The sequence below is a fragment of the Alexandromys fortis genome, unplaced genomic scaffold (assembly GCF_014885135.2).
Source record: "Alexandromys fortis isolate MF-2015 unplaced genomic scaffold, M_Fortis_MF-2015_v1.1 scaffold_409, whole genome shotgun sequence".
Classification (NCBI taxonomy): domain Eukaryota; kingdom Metazoa; phylum Chordata; class Mammalia; order Rodentia; family Cricetidae; genus Alexandromys; species Alexandromys fortis.
The window spans coordinates 346,432-356,133 of record NW_026068317.1 but is presented as its reverse complement, the minus strand read 5'-3'; positions in this window follow the sequence as shown (position 1 = coordinate 356,133).

Sequence of the window (9,702 nt, the reverse complement as noted above, 5' to 3'; positions counted from 1 at the left end):
AATATTAAAGCCCCCTTATTGTAGAAACAAGGGACTAAACTCTCTCAAAATATTAGGCAATAAACTGTCTTAAAGGACTCTTGTGCTGTCTAGTTTTAATACCGGTGCCTTCCTTGCCTTTCTTCTTTAAAAGAACTAACAATTGGTCCATTAATCAGCTGTCAATACTGGAACATAATTACTTGCACCCATTATCAATTCAACCTCACCACTCAATTTCTTACCTGCTGGCCAGCCTTCCGAGGGTGATCTCTCAGGGGTCCCCTACTTCCCAATCTCACCTCCAACTGTAGTTCCTGATATCCCAGCAGTGCCTCCTATTGTAACACCTGATTCTGTGTTAGCCTCTTGGTACAGTTCACACACCACTGTACCTTATGCCAGCGGGCAAGGGCCCCGAGATTGCAGAAACACATAAGAGACCTGGGTCATTCGAAAGGAGATCAGGCAAATGACATTTATTCAACCTTGGGGAAATCCTTATAAACCTAGCTGCTGCAAAAGGAATTCCTTCCAGGAAGGTGAGAAATTGCCACACACAAATGTAGTAAAAAAAAAAGCCCTACAGCTAATCACCAGGTGGGGCAGAAAAAGCACAGAAACAAACAGAATGTTTTAGCTGGCTGACCAGAAACTGTCCTCAAGATGAACCCCAAGAACAGGGATAGATCCATGGGCCCTAAAATACACAGTTGCTGTAGGAAGTCTTAAAGCCAGTTGTTTCCCACCCACTGGGGCCTTATGTAGAGCTCTTATACTATATATACTGATGTAGAGCTTCCGTCCAGCCTCTCTGTTCTGGTTATAGATTTTTGGTTTCTGATCTCGGTTCCAGCAGAGGATTCTGATTTATGAGTATACCCCTAAATAAATAATCATCTATTTCTCAATTCTAAGCTAGTGCAGCATTCCGTTTAAGTATCCTTTCTTCCTTTGCTGCCTGCATGGATTTGGATTCTATACCTACTGGGTGGACAGCCTAATAGCCTGGCCAGTCTACAGCCCAGACTCCCAACCCTGCCTGCTTGACTTGCTTTTACCTAAACAGTATTTTACAGAATCTCCACCACAGCAGAGTTTACTGCATGTGGTAATTTGGAAATTTCCCAATCACACTCACGACTGCTGCATCCCCTGGAGCTGTTCCTTACTACTTGGTGACTTGTGCAGCTTCCAGTTTCTGTCCCTGCCTGTGAGCATTGGGTTTCTTCCTCCATGTATGGAATTGTTTAATTGCTTTTATTTTTAATATTTATTTATTTATTATATATACAATATTCTGTCTGTGTGTATGACTGCAGGCCAGAAGAGGGCACCAGACCCCATTACAGATGGTTGTGAGCCACCATGTGGTTGCTGTGAATTGAACTCAGGACCTTTGGAAGAGCAGTCAATGCTCTTAACCTCTGAGCCATCTCTCCAGCCCCCTTTAATTGCTTTTAATTCGTCAAGCAAAGCATACTTCTCAGTATTTAACCAGTACCAAGGCAGAAAACTAAAGCAGTTGGGAAACTGAAATGGCCCAGGACCATTCCTGTCACCACCAATTGCATTGCTTCTAGTCTCAACTATGCTACCACAACATCTGCTGGAAATAAAGATTGCAGTTTACCGGATCACATAACAGGTAATTAATAAATCAATATGACAGTCTTCATTAATATTGCAACTTTAAATAATGTTTTTGCTAATGCTATGGATTGTATGATGTGAGGCTTATATGGCTATGATGATACTTCAATTTATTGGATATTGGGATTAAGCTTTCTTCTCCATATTCTATCATTAAGAAAGAATATGGCACTTTTAGGAATGATACAGTCTTTACAGACTAATAATGAATAGCTAGTTGACAGGATTATTAATACCATCGAAAATCAAAAGTTGCCTGAAAAAATTAATACTATTAAAAAGAATAGCATTAATTTGATAGACAAAATTGAATCCATATCTAAGGGTACTAAAAAGTTATCCGAAAGATTCATAGTATTAAATTTGACAATCAAAATTTGTTAAAAATTATGATAAGTTAGCAGGAAGACTGTCTCTCCAGTATGGCAATCTGCATGCTACTCAAGTAATATCCAAGGATGAAGTGTTATCTTTAAAGGAGAAACTTCAGACTTTGGAATCACATCTGCAGAATAAGGACCAGAGTCTAGGTGCCTCATTGAAATCACTAGGAATATATACAGGCCAGGAGATTCAGGCTTTTCAAAAGATAATAATAAAAAGATTTAAAATAATTGAGGAAATTATTGGAGTTGGTGAATAGGGAAAGAAGGCACAAAGACAGGATTCAACATCACTAGTAGCTGTCAGAAATGACTTACCCAAGGTTTTAGCTTCCTATCCTGTAATCTACTCTGACAAAGCATCAAGTTCTAAAGGCCCAAAAGGATCCAATGTTGGTAGATGGATACCTATAGGAATGAATGATCTAAAAGAAATTAAGCAAGGTATTGTAACTTATGGCTTGCATTCCACATTTGTTAGGGAGGTGATAAAGTCATGGTCTCCTAGTATTAAAGCAACACCTCATGATTTCTTTCAGTTAGTTTCTTCAGTTCTGGAGGATGGACCTCAATTAATGTTTAAAATTTATTTCAGAAAAGAAGCAAAAATTTTAGAACAACAGGGAAAAGCAAAAGGCCTAGAGACTTCCCAAGAGCAAATTCTTGGTGAATGCCCTTATGCTGACCCACAGGTTCAAGCTGTTTATGTTGATGAAATCTGTGCCTATGCCACAAAACAGCTTTAAATGCTTGGGACAGGATTCAAGAACTAAGAAAAATAATTGGATCTTATACCAGGGTTAAACAGAGCCAGAGAGAACCCTTTAATGACTTCTTACAAAGATTAACTAAGGGTGTACAAATAGGAGTAACAGACCCAGATGCTAGATGAGTACTTACTGTCCTAAGAATCCTGGATTCATCCTGTAAGGACTTTATCAGTTGTCTTTGAGAAGTCTCCATACAAGTCCTCAAAAACATGGTTCTTTTAAGCCCTGCATGTGAAAAGTGCTAAAAGAAATTGAAGTTCATAATAAATCAATAGTTGAGAACTCCTTCCTCAATTCCTGACTGACTGATGTGTTTTATTTCTGACTAACCTGTGTTTTGTATCTATCCCCTGAGTATAAACAGTCCCTCTTATTTTGTAGAAATGTTTCTGTTTTCCATATCAGAATGGAATGCTAGTGTTGCCAATAATTTGTGTGTCATGACAGTACATAAGGTGTAGCTAAATAACTCTGGAACGGAACATTTTTATGTTTTGATTAAATAATTGTTCCTGTGATTTGTAGGATTAATATGAGTGAGCCTGCCAGTCCTGAAACCTCATGGTCCTTTCAAAACCTGTGCAACAGAGTGTAATATCAATAAAACATGCTAATGAATCAAGAGCGGGTTTTCTTGTAGTTCCCTAAACAATTGATTTTTTTCCGTCTTTGTGGACTTCTTAAAAATGTGAATATAAACAATATTTGACTTTTCTAGTAGAATGTTTTCAGGATATCAAGAATCCAGGTCACACACTGGATTTATATTTTCCCGGTGGCTGACAGGCTATCTGAGGAGAGCTTCACAATGAAAGAATAGATAGGTCAGATAGGATACCATCCTTGTCCTACTTTGTTTTTTAGTTGTTGTGATAAATTCCATGACCAAATGAAAATTTGGGAAATGAAGGTTTTATTTCATTTTAAGTACTGAAGCACATCATCTAGGGATGTCATGGCAGGAACTCAAGTTTGGAGCTCAAAGTTCATCTCTTGAAGTTCCTGCTTCTCTGACTTTCAGGTAAGGAAAGAAGTTATGGCAATATACTTAGTCTAGTGTGGTGGGCTCTGCCTGGTTCTCCGAGTAATTTCTCTCATTATCTGCCTAAATACTAGATATTTCTCTTATGTCTTTAATTGCAGTTATCACATATGACATCCTGATGACACAGATCCATGTCCACCTGCATCTCATAAAAAAATTCTCATAATTTTCAAGGCTTTTGGAGACACTTTTACTTTTTTTTTAGATTAGGATCAATAAAAATCAGGAAAAGCTGCAAATGGCGGGCAGATGGAGTCCCATTAAGGTACAGTTACAGTGCATATGGGGCAAATTTTTCACTCACCATAAGCAGCCTTGAATCTGAAGATGCTGTAATTTGACAACATTATCATGACATTGCTCCCATCGTGATCAAATCATAATGTAAACCATCCAGAGAAGGAGAAGTATAAGACTGGATGGTTCCTGCAAGATTTTTTTAGAAAAACAGCCAAGCAAGTCTTATTGATTTGAAACCTCATCTTATATCAATTTTTTGCCCGGCAATCTTTTCTACTTCCCATAACCAGGAGGATAGCTATATGTTTTTCTTTGGGTTCACCTTCTTCTTTAGTTTCTTTAGGATATCAAATTATAGACTCAATGACCTTTATTTATGGCTAGAAATCAATTATGAGTGAGTACATACCATGTTCCTCTTTTTGGGTCTGGCTTACCTCACTCAGGATAGTGTTTTCTATTTCCATCCATTTGCATGCAAAATTCAAGAAGTCAATGTTTTTTTTTTTTACCGCTGAGTAGTACTCTAATGTGTATATATTCCACACTTTCTTCATCCATTCTTCCATTGAAGGACATCTAGGTTGTTTCCAGGTTCTGGATATTACAAATAATGCTGCTCTGAACATAGTTAAACAAATACCATTGTCGTATGATCGGGCATCTCCTGGGTATATTCCCAAGAGTGGCATTGCTGGGTCCAGGGGTAGGTTGATCCCGAATTTCTTGAGAAACTGCCACACTGCTTTCCAAAGTGGTTTCACAAGTTTTCATTCCCACCAGCAATGGATGAGTGTACCCCTTACTCTACAACCTCTCCAGCAAAGGCTATCATTGGTGTTTTTGATTTTAGCCATAAGAAGAGATTCTTTAACACTGGGCGTAGGATTCATATCATAGACATTAACTGACTTAAGTAATAAGGTGTTAAATTAACATGTATGTTGGTTTTACAAACAATGCTTCCTGCTTAGACATCACAGCTCACTTGCTAATGAAAGTATAAGCTGGAAAATAATGTACTACTGATAAATGTACCAGTAGCCAAAAGTGAGGATGCTGATGCTCCCATCTTCCTGTGACATCATTAATAATGATTGTGTAGTTAGTTTCCATGTCTATCCGTTCAGGTGCCTGCAAGAGTTGAAGGATATTGCATTCTAGTATTCTGATCCTCAGATATAAAGGGATAACATTTGGGATGGTTTAAATGATAATGAGCCCCCTCAGAGCCCATTTATTTGGATCCTTAATCTCCAATTGATAAACTGTTTGGGGAGCATTAAGAAATTTGTTCTTATTTGAGAAAATGAGTTGCTGGGGGAAAGACTCTGACATTTCAAAAGTCCATGCAGTTCCCCATATTGTTCTCCCTCCTTTTCTCTCTCAGTCTCTCTCTCCCTCTCTCCCTCCCTCCCCTTTTCCCTCACTACGCCCTGTAGATCTCAACTTCTTCTCCAACCTCACACCTGCCTGTGTGCTGCAATCTTACCTGCCAGGATGATAATGGACAACACATCCTAAACTGTAAGGAACTTCCAAATTAAGTGTTCATTTTTAAGAGTTGCTTGGTCATGGTGTGTCCTCACAGTAAGAGTAACCCAAAGAGGGCCTCTAAATGAAAAAATATATATTAAACCTTAGAAGAACAGGTTAATGGTCTAAGTAAGTCCAGAATTCACCAGCAGCATCTATATAAGAAATAACTTGTCACAAATGTAATTTTTCAGTCTCCCTCCATGAAATTTTGAACATCACAACAGTTACATATTAAAGAAAATGAGAATTTTTAAAGATTTATATAAACTGAATGCCATTCCTTTAATTTTTCATTTTATGAATATTCTGGACTTGCTGATAATACAATTGTCAACACCCATCATTACTAGAATGTCTGAAAAGTTCCAAACTACCTCTTTTCTACTACAGTTTCCTCAATTATGGGTCTTACTATAAAACATAAATAGATGTCAGAGGGGAAGGATTCAATATCCACAGGCATCTGCATAAAAATATTTGCACTTGCAGAGGTGATGAAAGGCTGGAAAATATGTGTTGTACAGAGCAAGTAACATCAAGATAGCAATCCTGGGTTTCCTGGACAAGTCTGTGGACAACAAGGTTTGGCATATCTAATTTAGATGTATGAATGAGCACTAGAGAATCCACCATTCCAAGTACCACCTTCTACAAAATATCAGACTAGACTCCTTAAATTCTTTTGCATTTTTGTCTCCCAAGTACATGGCAAAAACAAGAAGGAAAGATTTTTCTTATTTTCTCTGAGGTGTCAATCCATCATAAGACAGAAATATGAAGAGTCACTAAGTTAACTTTCTAATGGATCTAAGGCAGAAAGCAAAGACTGAAATGGTTCTTGATAATAATATACAGATGACAACCTACCATTGTGGACTACTTTCTCTAGCTAGAAGCCTCCCCAAAATTTTCAAAGATACCAAAATAGTATAGTTATTTAAAATAATAATAATATTCAAAATAATAACATTTGGGGACATTTATATTTTAAACTACAGCACACTGAAATCTATGCAATGACTGGTATTCAGATACTAATGATCTATGTCAACACAATCCATACTTGGAATATTTACAAAGGTTTCTGTTTTATTATCCAGATCACCCAAAATGATGATGATTGTGATTGTCATAACTATTTTGTTGGGACTAATGGGACAGTGAATTTAGTTGCAATTATGTTTCTCTTAATTTGGTCCACAAGATACATGAAATGTCTAAAGATGTCTTCTGTTAAATTATACAATTTTTTTGTAAAAATGTCTAAAAACTTGTATTATACTCCCACTTTGACTAAAGTTAGTATGTAAGAGCTTTACTAACATAAAGATTCTTGGTTATATTATTAAAAAGCATATTTTCAATTTTCTGTTACTTTCCTAGTCATTGTCACATGATATTTGACAGAAACTACATGGGGGAGTATTTTGACTCAAAGTTAGAAGCATGTCTAATCATCTTGCACTATGTCCTGGCAATTAATTCCCTGGGACCCTGAAACATAGATACCAGCAAATCAAGGAATGGATATAATTTTCAAATTTCCACTGTCAGTGATATATTTCTGCTATATTCCCTCCATCTGATGAAGGCTCATTACCATGATATTGTCCCCAAAGATGCAGTGTCCACGTTCCAAAAAAAGCCTGAAAGAGAAACTTCAGGTATAGAGCCTAGCTTTCTGCATGGTCCTCTTTTGGCTTCTGGTTATTTTAAAAGCTAAAACAAATGCCCAACTTTATATAATTCCATAGTCTTAATTGTCCCAACCCATTTCAAAAGTTCAAAGAATATTTTGATATTTTAGACAATATCTTAGCATTTTACCTGGTAAAATAAAAATGAATGTTACATGTATCCATACTCAGCACAGGGAACAAATAATCCCAATCTTAATTGAACAACTGAGGACATAGCAAAAAAGAAAAAAAAAAAGACCAAACAGCACCTAATTCTCAGCAAAGACTAAATCTTGTAGCTCCATGTTTAGTATTGAAGAGCCATAGCATTATCGTGAGATCATTAACGGGCTGCAATGCAATTAATAGCTGCAAGCATGGACTTGAGCTTAAGCCACTGAACTATGAGGGACTTGTATGAATTTCCTGAAGGTATGTATAAATTCCTCTGAACTGAAATGGCATTGACTGCCATTTAAATGACTTTTCAAAACTCATATTGAAAAATACATAAGCTTAGTCCTAGTTACTTTTACACAGCTGTGGAAGAGGTAATGTCCTCAAATTCCAGAAGTGGTCAACACGCATCTTATCAAGTTATTGCTTTATCTATGATGGAACCAACGCAACCTGGGCTCAAATCACTACCTAGTGCCAAAACAGAAGAAACTGCAGGCTTTGATAACAAGGCTCAGAGAACACCTGGCTCATGGAAACTTACAGATTTATGTGTACTCATTTCTCACTGTTATCAATAAATTCTTCTGGTTTTGTCAAATGCTGTCACTGTAGAAAGGATGTCTCTGCCTTGCTGATGTTTGTAATGTACAGCAGCTCAACAGTGACTTGCCCCAGGGTGGAGTTACTCTGCCTATGAATTGGAGGACCAGTCTCTCTACACTGCTCCTGAAGCTTGTTCACAGGGTATGGATCTAGAGTGCCTGGAATTTAAAGTAGAACATTTTGAATTTTCAAATTTGCAATTGAACAAACAATGGATATTAAATGTGAACAGGGAATCTATGACTGTCTAAGGAAGAATTCATGAGTGAATGATTTGTTTTACTCTAAGGTGGATTTACTCAGACACACAGGTGGTAGAATGAGATGTTTTGGAGACTTTCTGGCACCTCTTAGGAGGAGGAGACTTGCTATCATTTTCTCACTTCCTATTCATACAACAGAAAGCACAAGACAGTTGGATATCTTTTGTTGTTTTCAGAGCTCTGACCCTGTCTTTCCAATTAGCATCCCCTCTGGGGATCCAAAAATAGAAACTTTGAGAGCTGGGTCATCTCTGGGGAAGGACTATGCAAAGCAGTTTCAGTTAGTGCTGAACATACAGGGATTATATCCAAAATTATTTCTATTCTTCACCATCACTACATTATTAGACTTGGGGAAAACGTGCTTGAGCCAACATCCCTGGAAGTTGTGATAACACAGCCTACAGTAGACCGTCAACTAAATTAGGAAAGCTGATAGGATGACATCTTTCCTCAGAATCGAAAGGGGCAATAGAAGTTAAGATCATCTTACACTACCAAGGATGGATAAATATTCTCAGTGAAATGAAAAACTTTAACAAAAAGCATGCAAGGATGTGTGAGACAGAAAATTTTCTGAGAGTCCTGTAAATTTGTCCTTATTTTGAAGAAATGAAGAAGAGAATGGCATGACATTTTGTCTTGTAGCTTCAGTATTTAAACACACAGCCACTTGTAAATGTTTTGCAGATTTCAGAGCAATATGACAACTGTTTGTTGGTTCAATTTTAGGCAAAAATCTACTTTCTCATAATTTTGGAGATGATCTCTCCATTTTCAATATTATATTGTGTATATAGATGCCACTACTGATAGTCTTATACTTCCAAAGTTAGCAAAAGCTTATTGTGTTAAGGTGATTTTTCCCTATTTTAGCCGGAAAGAATCTACATAAATTGTAGTGTTATTTGCACATGTCTTTTCACCAATCATTAATCTCTAGACTTGCTCAAAATAGGATAAAACCATATAACTGAAAATTGCTAAAATGAGAAATGCATTTGACTCACCCTGTATTTTCAGAGGTTTCTACTATTAATATGCCAGAGTGGTGATATCTCTACTATCACAGATAGAAACATCATTTTCTAGAAATAGTCATTTTTTGAGCTCAATAAAGTAAATTCAGTGAACGTATTCAAGCTAAAGTACTTGGAAGATGAAAACAATTATCTTTTTTATATATCCTATAGCTCTATTAAAGGTAAAACCAGGAAATATTCTTATGTCTGGTGGGAAATACGAAATTTCTGATAAGTATATGCAATATTTATAAGCATAATTTTTCTGTCATACTTTTATCCATATTTTTAAGATATATATGTATCTATGTATATGGATATATATTATTCAAGTAATGTATATTAG